Here is a 13,345-nt window from a genome sequence, read left to right as displayed (position 1 = left end):
GTATTTGTTTTAGTGTTTTTTGACTGACAAATATAAACAAATCACGCATATAGGCAATCTAACGCATTTTGGGGATATAGATTTGTGATTCGTTGGCCATTCCGTCGTGTCTCTGTCGCTGGTGTTATAATTTTCAAAACGGAAGTGGAGCAATCGTAGATCGTCGCTGCGGGACCGTCAATATTTGACGAGAGGTCGTTAGTTGCCCATCGGTGGTCCACCGACGCTTACAGCATGGTATCCGTGAAGTCCGTTGGCAGCCCAAAAACTATGAGACGGTGAAAGAGATGTCGAAACCGGAAAACATGTATTTAATATTTGGAAAGGTACCCCGTGTCGAGGTAAAAACATTTGTTCGAGGGCCCCCAGAGGGTCCCAGGAGATGTCCAACTCAAAATTTGAACATGGCAAGAGGAATTAAGTAGTATATCATTTGAAAGTATTGCTAGAAGAAGGAAGATTTTAAGAGTCTCGAATCTCTATGCTAAACTTGTGCAAAATAGTGAGTGTTGAAGATCGTAATAAGTCTTTCATTGAAAACTCCGTGGCCACCTTTCGAAGTGTGAAACTGTGAAACCGATATCAGAAGATGTAACCCCTTTCATTGCAAAGTATAATGCACCAATGTAGAACAAAAAGTGCCCAATTGTAGTTTTATTATATCACTAATATTAAATTCTACGTTCCACGGTTGCGTCCTTTAGGCTAAAGGACAGGCGATTATGAATTATGAAATTAATGCTAGAATATAGAAATGGAAAGAATGCTAGGTAAGATGAGTTTTATTTATTAGTAGAGTTGACAAGTCGTCATAAACTTTGACAATATCCACAATTTCTGTTTGTTTGTTTTGAATTTACGTTTTTCAAGCACTTGGCTACGTAAGAGCTAGCCACAGCATTCCTTTCATTCTGCATTCTCCAGAAGAGGTCCTGGCGTTCATCCCTGTGGGAAAATTTTGGCCATGGGAACGTTCCCAGGGGGCTTAAATATGCCTGATGCTATGCCCATGCTCTTGGAAGCCTACCGGCAGTAGAAACAAGACGAAACGTGCCTTTTTCTCTTCTTCTTCTTCTTCTCGACTTGTATTGGATAGTCATTTTTTATCCCCCACGCCCCACCCCTCCTGCGAAGAACGTAAGCGGAACGTGTGTATTTTGTGCAAATCATTCCAGTAGCAACTGTTGCCAAGGAAGAAACGTCATATTTAAAGATGACATCGTCAATGAACTTATTAGATAACCTTAATATGACATCATTGGTACCCTTTACAAAAATGCAAGAATTGGAGATTGGCGTACCACTTCGTATTGTAAACTGAGATAATTATAACGGTATATGGTAGAAAGGCATGTGTGACATTTGAAGGAGGCGAAAAAGTAATTTTACAGGGACGCTGTACTGAAAAATTGAAAGCAAATAATGGTGCATTATTAACGTATTTACAAAGTGGAAATGTATGTTTTAACATATAAAGGAATGAAGATTAATGTATCTGAACGTAACATGCACGATCTTCAATTTACTGAATTGGTATACTCATCATAAGTGTATGGCGGCATGTATAAACAAGATAAAACGAATTTTCCTCTTCGTCATTCCATTCATGCATGCATGCGCAGTCATCTGTGTGCATAATGCCTTTATTCTGTGTTGATCATCTACTGGAGTAACATGTATTTCAGTGGTTGTGCACCAACTGTGGATACCAAGAAAGAGTACTTGATAAATGTTGAATATGGACTTAATTCAATGAAAACCAAATTAATTTGTATTGGGCTGGATAGTGATACATTTAAACCAGTGATTCGTGTTGGCAAAGGACTTGTGTTTGGAGTTGAGTTAAATTTGGCAGAGTGGGAGAAACTTGTACATTTGACCCCGCTTGTTTCGGACTATTTAAATGCTCAAATGGAAATTACATTTATAAAATCTCTTGGACGAAAAAACGAACTGCTGGTGCGAAAACTAATGGGTGAAAAATTAGTGATGTTAGAGAAGAAGGGAACATTTCATGCTCCCCGAAATACTGTGTACTTAACTTCGAGTGATTGGCTCTATTTCTTCGAAATATTACCGTGTATTGAACATGCTGTGAAAAAAAAGTAAAGTTTGCAGTGTTGTGCTACGTGAATATTTTGACTTGTGTACAGATACTATTCGCAATCATGCACAATCGCAGAATCTTACATTCAGAGGGCTTCCTGGAATTCATAAATGTGTGGATAAACAGAGTATTATTAATGGAATTAACATTAGTTTTACAAGTGTCTCTCTTGATAAGAACACTGACGTGAACATTGATGGTGGAAGATTAAAATAGGAAATGAAATTATTTTGCAAACAAAAACTCATCGATTCAATTATGACTGATTTATTTGATAGTGTGCAGACACAGCCATAGTGGGGGGAATCCGATATTTAATCTTCGGAGAATATCGACGAAGTGGATGTCTGTTCATAAGGAAGAAAATTGATTTATATTGAACAGTGTAGTTATAAATTCAATAATAAAAATATAGTGAAAGTGAAGTTTTGTTTGTGTTCAGTGTTCGTTTCATACACTTCAATATGATAGGATATTTTATTAATGTCCAGACAATTATGAATCATACGCATGATAACATGTTTAAGAATTTGGAAAGTGGGAAGGGATCCTAAAAAGAATTTTAAAAATTTTAAAACACAATAAAAATATATTATAACGCCAAAATATCTTCCCACTGGCTGAGGGACGGAAATTTCGCGAAAATTTCAAACCGTTATTAGATAAATACGGTTCCCGTACGTATATAGAATGCGTTTTTACTAAAAATTCTGAAATCAAACATCTGAAATGTAAACCAAAAAAATTAATGACATTAAAATACAGTCGCGGCCACCGATAAGTGACCCTTACCCATACCCTTCATAAGAAACAGCCCCTTCCGCAAGCATGACCACAAGTGACCACAAAAGTGTTTTCTGCACGTGCTGAGGGACAAGGTTGTCACATCTTTTCTTGCAAATGTCTGGACACCATATGTTCTTTCTTCTAGAGAAAGCCATTGAGAAAACCATAGTAGAAACGTATTGACTCGTGAATTCTGTAATAGAAAGTGATCTAAGAAAAATGTTAAATGATCGAGTGCCAACAATAATACAAATAAGGCGAAAATACCAAAACTAAACACGAATTATTTATGAGTTTTTAAAAAGATATGTACACTACTATGTTTACTACACTACTATATTATCTACACTATTATATATAAAAAGGATTAAAGTGACTTACTCATCAATAACTAAGACAAACTATTATAGATAGAAACATGAATTTGTAAGAATGTTCCTTTGTCACAAAATCAAGAGCTAAGAAAAGATTTGTTTGAAATGTGTCTTACAGGGAAGTAAAAGAGGATTCAAATAGTTCTTTGCTAAGAATAAAGTATCTCACGAATCCTTGAAGTAATTTTTTTATTTCGTTGCTGAGAAGGGGAAATAGGGTCATTTTCTATAATATTTATACGTATAATTTTAGTTTTATTAAAGAAAAAGTCTCAGGTAATTAAAAACAAACATTAGTGCAAAATAGCACAAAGTTGCAGATTTGATTAGCAGTTGGTTGATAAAGTTGCCAGTAAATTGAACTTAAAACAACATTTAAAACAAGCTATTGTGAAAATGATGAATGTAAATACTCTATTATTGTATTGAAATTAATATAATTAAATCGCTATGAAATGTCTTACATGAAAACGTACCCTAAGGTGAGTGGTTTGGACTAGATTTTTGGTTCTCATCACTGAAGCCAATAAATGGACGATATTAAAGAAATGTTGTTTAGACTTCTTGTATATTATTCCGATATGTGATCTCTTTTCGCTTAAGACTACTGGTTTGGGAGGTGCGAAAACTAATTAACCCAATGTTGCACACGAGAAGACAGCTATTGTTAAGCTTGATGAAGTATTGTCTCGATTCCCAAAGAATTCTTTTCCGCCTCGATTTAAAAAAATCATCTTCAGTAATTTTATATTCTTTTAAGAGTAATTTTGGTGAATTTTTTAATTTAGCGATAAGAGATTTAAATGCTTTATTGGGATAGGTGTTAAATAATTAACATTAATTAAAAAGATACATATCGCCCAGGTGTTTTAACCAATGTTCATATCGAAACCAGGTCTGTAGCTAGGATGACCAGGGAGATTTCCTCCTCTTCGACTACCTTCAGCCCTTTCACTTATTTGTTGGTGTGTGTATCAAATAACTGCTTCTGTTATTTTCGGCCTTCGAGTAATGAATCATAAAAGATGAAAGAAATATTGAACTGCCAGTGGTAATAAAATAAAACTGCCAGTATTATTCTAACTCAGGGTTTCCCAACCTCGGGGTCGCGACCCCCCAGGGTTTCATATGGGTCACGAAGGTAAGCGGAAGAGATAAATATTATTAAAATCTAATATCGGAAAATATTTAAAAATATTATTTTGAATTTTGTTCTGATAGGCATATTTTTGTTTTAATCCTTACTGTTAACAACAACAACAAATAGGTCTACTAAATATTTTCAACAGGTGCAGAGTTGTTTAAAAATCAATTTAAATGAAACCGGTATGATATGAAACTAATGAGAACTGCATATTGAAACACCAGAAAAATCAAGTCATTTAGAATACTCAATAACTTGTTTTAACAACTGTTCAAGCTTTTTCCACGAAAATTAGAAATTACTTTTTTTTATCATACATCCAGAATTAAGGGAGTTATAAAGTTTTAAAATTTTCCAAAGGTCTCCATTTTGAAACAGTATAACGGATTGGATTCAATATTTGTAATATGAATGAACTGACCAATTTAGGTTTTAATCTATTCGTTTTTAGGGAAGTTACTGTATCCACTATATAGAAGAAATGGGTTCTGCTATTATAGAAATAGATGGACGTCGTGAGATCTTCGCAATAGATATATTAAAAATCCCATACAAGCTTATTACAAACCAGAAATTATCAAGAGGTAAGAGGATGTGATAAAGTAGGGGTTGTAATAGAAATTAGGTTGAGAACCATTGTTCTAACTGTATATGAATTCTACAAGAGCGAGTGTTATCAAACATTTCAAAATAAAATCTTGCAATAAAATACATCAATATATTAATTTATTATATATATAATTATTAAAAGTAAATTGGGCAAGCTATTTTTAAATAGGGGATTCTGTAAAAACGTGGGATTATGTGTTCACCCGTTCGTGAATACAAATATTTTGAACAAGAAAAAAATTCAATTGAACAATAATCAGCCAGAAATATTATAAGGTGCATGATCTACGAAAATAAGAGAATATTAAAAAGTATGGAATACTGTCTTCAGGGTTGGCAAGGTAATTTACTTGTTACGTATTTTACATAAATTACGCGTAATTTACTAGTAATATACGTCATGTAGAAAACCAATTTTTTACGGAGACGTAGAAAACAATATTTCTTTCATTAAAACTAAGATCATTTTGAATAGTAGATTATATTGTAAGCTTAGTTTTCTATTTAAGCATTAAAACATTATTATCTTCTAAACATTATATTTAAAAGTAATGATTTCATGCCAAATCATAGTAATAAAAGATAATTTTGGATAGCCCCTCGCCGGCCCACTACTACTTTCCACCTATTAGCACACACACAAGCAGAACCACCCAACATATAAGTACACACATTAAAAATATGTGTTGGTTCGGATATGTTTGAAAGTATCAAGTAACCTTTTGATTATAACAATTTGTTATAGCTTTGCAGCTTTTAATATAAAACTCGAAACATTTCAGTATACTTTGAAACTTCTATTAGAAAAGAAAGTCCAAGCAATAACTTTATTGGACTCACATTTTGCGCTTTTTCTAGACACTGATTTATATGAAAACCCCATACTATGTAACAGACGACGTAATGTTCTAATCGAATATGGAAATTCATAGTTAGTCCCGGATGTCTTCTCACACATAATTCGAGACAGCGTTCTTGCAGTAGGTGACGCTCCTTTCTTATAGCACTCATATACCGTACGTCGCAGCAAATCGCAGTAAAATCATCTATTTTGCGGAACGGTAACTGCTTTCTGTTCACGTGTCGTTTTGTTGGCCTTCGATAAACACTGGGATGTGGAATTCGTAAAATATTTTTTATCGTTGTGAGTCCAATCCGCGTAGCATCCGCTGTTAGTTTCATAACGTTTTTGCTGGGTAAAACTCCACCTTTTCGAATAACTTCACGCACAAACTTTTGTACATTTCGCACTATAAGGACGCTTGCTTCCTCAGCTTTGCTCCACTTCCAAGTACACGATCCTCCTATCTGTTACTTGGACTTCTCTGGCCAGAAGGACCAGGTTGCGGATCATTTGGTACCGCAGAACTACTTATCCATGGCCGAAATAAATTGGACATTTTCACTCAGCGAGAAAATACTAAGACACCAGCACACTACAATCACTTTGAACAAAGTGTCGAGGGAAACTAGAGAACTCAAATTTACCAACTGACAACTATTGACAACATTGGTGGTTATAAACAATGAATTCAAGCTTTCTATAAGAAACTAAGTTTATAGGGAAACCATTCTAAGCTAAGATTTTCCCTTCCTTCTATTCGTTTCTTTAAGTTTCAAAACAGTAGAAAAAACTGTTTTAACTTTTTTTATGTGCTAGTGCTCATTCATGGATAAAGAAGACCTAAGTCAAAACTGTCTTTCTTTTTTTCTTCTTTCCATCATAAATTTCAAAAAATTTACAAGGATGTGATTCATTTTATTATGGTTTGCAAAATCCGGAAAACTAAAACTCAAGAGGAAAAAAAGGAAAATAACCCTACTGTCTGCCCCTTGTAAATTATAGCACCAAAAGTAAAGTTTCTTGCAGGAATTGAGAATAAATATTTACTCTTTTAAAGGCACTTACACACTTCGCTTTTCCTTTTTTTAATGTCATTCTGAAGGAAAGAGGATCCTTTTAAAAAAGTGAGACCTTCGTTAGTTCATTTTTCCGTGTAGATCTTTTATGGGCAATACATAAATATGTCACTTCACGCAAAACTTTCGAACAGAAACATTATGCAAGTTGGTATGTAGGGTAAACTGAAAAATCAGTTCGTACTTTTGCTGTTCTCACATGACAATCTGGACTGAAAACCTTAAAACATGAAGGAACAAGGTCATTCAGAAATCTGGTAGCATTGACTGCTTCGCGAACCCCAGTGAAGTTTGCGGTTGTTAAGCCACTTGGGGTAAAGGAAAGTCTTTCCTCTTCCAGGAAAAATAGTCGCTTATCCATGACCCCGACTTTAATAGTAAGTCATTAATAAGGTTTGCAACATTGGTATATAGTTGAATGTATGAAGTACGATGCTGACAAGGGAACCTTCCGAAAATGATAGTTGCAGTGAAAGATGTGACCTATGCCAATTGAAAGAACTGTAACAGAGATGAGCATTCCCAAAAAATTAGCTGCCCATAGCAATAGGTTCAAGAAATATAAGGGGTGGAAGTTCGGGAAACAGCAAGGTTGGACAAGGAAGAAAAGTGCAAATTCCGCAAAGAAGGGGGCAGGGCAAAATACAATGCTGACAAGTGATGTATAGAAAGAGACTTGCCACAATAGGGAACAAATGAAGGCCACCATTAGGGTTAACAGTGTTGCCAACTGCAATGAAAAGTACATGTTTTGCAAAGAACACTACATGAAGTGGGTGCAATATTCAGTGTCAACCTGTCATGTAGAGCATAAGATATGGAGTGTATAATCAGTGGTACAATCTAACAAAAGAAAATAGAAAAAACAGAAGTACAAAAGGTACGGAAAAGACGGAGTTGGCCATAATGCGCCACATTTGATCACGAGCTGTGCATATTAGAATTAACAAAACAAGAAGCACTGATTATGCAGGAAACTGACGTACCTAGAGTCGAAAAGAAAAACGAGTTCCAAAGTTGGCAATACTGGCCATGAATATCCAGAACAAGTCTAATATAGTTAGGCCACTCGCTTCACAAAAAGAAAATTCCGGAAACAGGCATCACTCGGAATGCATCAATGCTAGATTGATTGAGGCAATGTCAAGTCGGGGAACATGAAATGGTTGGGTTGAGCAAACAAGCGATAATAGAAGTAAACATTATGTCATGATTGGGTCGTATGTGGGAATATACAGGGTGTCCCACCAAACTTTGTGACCTGAAAGATTTGCTAAACGAACAAAAATGTGACGGATCCAGTTGTGCAGGAATGTACCAATGTCACGGGGTGATAAAAGTCTGTGAGAAGCAAGTGCCCCCAGGATCCCCATCATAGGGCCCCAGGAGACAACTTCAAACTTTCAAATGGCAACAGGGACCGAGTGGTACCTCTCTCGATAGATCATGGAATGTGCAACAACACATATAGGAAACATTTGCTATAAGAAGCATGTTTTCAAAATGGCCGCCACAAATATATGTTGTGTTTTAACATGGCATCGAACATTGTGATCTCAAATTGCTGCGAAGCGAAAAGAGATGTTGCAAATCCAATTGCACAGGAATGTACTCATGTCGAGGGCCAAGAAAACTTTGTAAGAAGCAAGTCCCCCAGGGCCCCCATCATAAGGCTCGAGGGGTCAACCGCAACATTTCAAATGGGAACAGGGGCCGGATGATATTTCTCTGGATAGATACAACACCGCCTTAAGAAACATTTGCTATATGAAGCACGGGTTTCAAAATGGCCGCCAAAAATGCACGTTGTTCTTGTCACCGAGTAGATATTTTTGGCGGCCATTTTGAAATCCCATATAGTAAATATTTTTGATATGCGTTGTTGCATTTTCCAAGATTTATCGAAAGAAATATAACTCGACCGATGGTGCTATTTGAAATTTTGAAGTTGGCCCCTGGGACTCTATGATGGGGGACTTGGGGGCACTTGCGTCTCACAGAAGTTTGTCGCCCGCTGACATGGGTACATTCCTGCACAACTGGATGTGTCACATTTTTTTCGCTTTGAAACTATTTCAGTCGCAGAATTAGGTGGGACACTCTGGATATATCATATAGGCGGTGATAGTACTGCAGACAGCAAACACAGCAGATCAAGCCTTTGATTATGTATGCTTTCTACAGGTGTGGATATGTGATAGAAAGACCACCAAAGGTTCCGACGCCTCTAGAGTACTGTTTCGAGACATTCACAGGCGATCATTGTACCATGTGTGACGGATTGACAATATTCCGCTGTGCTCACTGCAAATGTATCTTCTGTTTGGACCATTGTCTCATCGAACAATTGCACGTACAATGTGGACGAGCATGTACAAATGATGCGAAGGCTAATGCCTGTTGCCGGAATTTTCTTTTTGTGAAGCGAGTGGCCTAACTATATTAGAATTGTCTGGATTTTCATGGCCAGTGCTGCCAACTTTTGAACTCGTTTTTATTTTCGACTCTAGGTACGTCAGTTTCCTGCACAGTCGGTGCTTTCTTGTTTTGTTCATTCTAATATGCACAACTCGTGATCAAATGTGGCGCATTATGGCCAACTCCGTCTTTTCCGTATTTTTCGTACTTCTGTTTTTTCTATTCTCTTTTGTTAGATTGTACCACTGATTATACACGTCATATCTTATGTTCTACATGACTGAATATTGCACTCACTTTATATAGTGCTCTTTGCAAAACATGTACATTTCATTGCAGTTGGCAACACTGTTAACCCCACTTGTGGCCTTCATTTGTTCCTTATTGTGGCAAGTCTCTTTCTATACATCACTTGTCAGCATTGTATTTCGGTGTGCCCCCTTTCTTGAGGAATTTGCACTTTTCCCCCCTTGTCCAACCTTGCTGTTTCCCGAACTTCCACCCCTTATATTTCTTGAACCTATTGCTATGGGCAGCTAATTTTTTGGGAATGAACATCTCTGTTACAGCTCTTTCAATTGGCATAGGTCACATCTTTCACTGCAACTATCATTTTCGGAAGGTTCCCTTGTGAGCAAAGGCGGAAAAAAGAAAAAGAATCCATCAGCTGTTATTCGTCGGCATAAATAGGTGGCTGAGAATCCAGCGGCTATCTTGTCAAAATAAAAAGAAAGAAAAACGTGTTATCTGCTCTTTGCTGAACAGTTAAAAGCTAGAAGCAAAAAGAAGTTTAAAAGAAATGCGTAGTTTTCCTTTTCGTGTGCATATATTCTGATCAAAAACTAAAAGCAAAACAAAAATTGAAAGAAATACGTCGCTTTCCTGGAAGAAAAATTTGTATCAATAAGTTTTGGTCACTATTTTTCTTTTTCTGTGATTACTATTTCGATTTTGATAACTGCTGTCTGTTCTTCTATTCCTACAACGGTTACCTCTACGTACAAATTTATTCTTGATGTCACACTTCTTGCGGTTCATGTCTAGTTTGTGATAACTCAGGTTACGTGACTGTGATTTACGACTTCTTTTGTATGTTTTATTCTTTCGTATGCGATCTTGGTTCTGATTTCCTTTAAATTTCGTATTTTTTAACATGTGGTCTTGGTATGTTTGCTTAATGCAATAACTGTAACCTCGTTTGTGCTTTTTCACTCTGTGGTTTGTGACAGCTGTTTTAGTGCGCTTGCGACCTCTGTCGTTTACAATCATAATTTCGTTATTTTCACTACTACTGCTACTACTAACGGTGTCATTGGATTCTGAATAAGCAAAGTCATTGTCAGGTTTGTTAGGAGGTTGGTACAGGACGTCTGTCTCTGGTTCAGGTTCCGATTCCGATGTTTTGTTTACGCTAGGAATATCAGTCACTAACTGAGGCTCAAATTCCGGTGTTTCGTATCCAGTAGGAACATCTGACTATAACTGGGGATCACATTCCGGTGTTTTGTTTTCAGTACTTTCTATTCTTTGGTTATTTTCACGAAACACATCCCCTAAAGCGTCTATCTTTCGCCCTATCTCGCTCTTTACCTCAGCAAAACTCTCTTTAAAATCAGCTTTTCGTTCTAATCTAGCAAAGCTCTCATCATATATCTTTTCTAATCTATCAAAATGCTTTTGAAGAAGTGGAGCTATCTTAGTAAACAAATCTGCTTCCTTGTATGGCATCTTGAACAAAATAGAACAAACTGTTACTAAAACATATGGTTAGATTTACCTAAAAGCGAAACTTTTATTATTTTTTGAAATTCCTGGTACTAAACTGAAAGAGAAATGGTATATTAAAATATAGATCTTAAAAGTATTCGAGCACCAACGGTCTCGATTCGGGTCAGTAGTTCGGGCGTCATTTATTTGTAACCTACCAGGTAACGGGTCTGTTCGGGTTGCCATTTATTTGTAACCAACTTGAGTTCGATGTTTTTTCTTGCCTCTGTGGTCCTACCAATAAGTATTCTCCTGTGACCTGAACTTACCTTTATAGGACGATGAACGACCTCTCCAAGAAAGGATTACAAATTGTTTCCAAATCGCTCGTCGGTATCAATAATGAGATGAGCATTAGGCGCCGAGAGGTTCGGATGTCTCGTCCCGAAAACCTCACAGAGGGTCAGACGGTCATCCAGACCATAACGCACACAAACATCATTCACGCAAACAACGAAAACAGACTGGATTAAATAACACTATACTTATTTATTGGAATACTATTATATAAAAATAACGGAGAGGAATGAACACAACACTTAACACAGAATATATATAATAATTTTCATCAATAAAATCACACTTTACCTTTTTAATGCACTGTAGCCCTTTATATATATAGGAGATTATGTCTGAAATTTCACTATAAATGCTTCTCTCACACCATTGACGCATTTGGGGCATTAGAACTGGGAGAAAAGTTGCCGGGATAATCCCACGTAGAAATCCAGTTGCTGCGCCAAACAATCCTGAAGCGTTAAGATGAGTCTTCAGCAAATAAAAAAGTCTCCAAAGTAGAATGCTAATATTGGAGGGCGCGTTTATAACTAACAGGTACGCACAAGGTATGTGAACCTGGAACTTCAAAAGTTGGGGGCTAGTAGTAAGAAAACGTCCTTCGCCGGCTAATAGCTTGTTCCCCTTAACACAGTCATACTTAATTCCCGACGCTACGTGCGTGGTGGCTGCACACAATTCCGGAGTCAAACTCCTCGAGCGCATAAGTTCTAGATACGAGCTGCAATGGTTGACTGAAGAGTGTTTGCAGTTCATTCCAAAAACCACTCAGCTACCTCACCTGTATGCACAAACAAACAGAATACGGAAAAGGATTTATGTTAATTTTAGTCCACTTGCCGCGATGGACGAGACATTGCGATAACTCGAGCGTGAGAAAATACAGATAAGGAACTGCAAAAGCTATGTTACTGGCGTCACTCTGGTCACTCGAACATATGGTCAGCTAGTATTTCCATAAACGATTAAAGAAAGCACTCAATTCAGTTCCAAATAACTGCAAAATATATACTATGCATATTAATAAGTCAGGGAGAAACACTGAAAAGGTTCGTCGCTCACTGAAATGTTCTCATCAAAAAGCAATGTTTTAAATATATATATGAAAAAACAATGAGAGACTTCTTTGTCCAGTTGCGTGTAGGAAGGAAGCAATTCCCACCGAAGAAAGAACTTATTTGCGTCGCAGAATATAGTATAAATAAAAAAATAATCACTGCCTTTTCGAAATATACAGAACGTCCACAAAAGTACTTCTCTTACCTGGTAGCGGTTATACACACACAGTTCTTTAGTAGTCTCACTGTCCACTTGATCATGACTCCACAGATGTCATATATGACGATGATGCTGCTGCTAATGATGGAGCGTAGAAGTTATACTGGACAATGATGCTGTTCATACACACGCTGACTATCCTTTATTCTCTGAAATGAAAAAAAAACAAACGAAAAACATAACTGAAAATTTATTTTATCTGTAATCATGAACAAATAAAAGAACAAATGATAATATATATACAAAACACGTTATAATAAAGAAGAAATGACTACCTGCAGTAATAGATAGAATTTAATATTTATTTTATCTATAATAAAAAGTATTAAAGACAAACGAAGAAGAAGAAATAACAGTCATAATAATAATAATGAAGATGAAGACATTCTAATATGTATACGGAAGAAAAAAATACCTGTAGTAGTAAATAGAATAATTGGCGGTCATTTTTTCTGGAGTTGATGAGAAGGTATAATGAAAATCGTTTAAGGACTTTCCTTTAGCTTTGAAGTAAAGAAAAAGATATGAATAATGTCCACATAAGGACGATTTCACACTGAATTTTTGTTTATTATTAAATCTTTAAGAAAGTGAATTTCTACGTAGAAATTTATTATTTTGCATTACATATGGAGGAAATCCAAA

The 13,345-nt window shown here is 36.3% G+C and overlaps 1 long non-coding RNA gene across 1 annotated transcript in view; it reads right to left on the bottom strand.

Moving 5' to 3' along the window:
* LOC145680913 (uncharacterized) overlaps positions 1-12,884 on the bottom strand; it is an 83,120-nt gene extending 70,236 nt beyond the window's left edge. The window contains exons 1-2 of the long non-coding RNA XR_014130698.1: positions 12,686-12,884; positions 2,906-3,086 (exon numbers count right to left, since the gene is read on the bottom strand). This is a non-coding gene — a long non-coding RNA (uncharacterized LOC145680913). The remainder of the gene's footprint in view (positions 1-2,905; positions 3,087-12,685) is intronic.
* Between the last annotated feature and the right edge of the window lie 461 nt (positions 12,885-13,345).

The sequence above is a fragment of the Thermobia domestica genome, chromosome 3 (genome assembly GCF_964235325.1).
Source record: "Thermobia domestica chromosome 3, izTheDome1.hap1.1, whole genome shotgun sequence".
In the NCBI taxonomy this organism is placed as follows: domain Eukaryota; kingdom Metazoa; phylum Arthropoda; class Insecta; order Zygentoma; family Lepismatidae; genus Thermobia; species Thermobia domestica.
The sequence above is the reverse complement of the archived record's forward strand: the minus strand, read 5'-3'. Positions and strand labels throughout refer to the sequence as shown.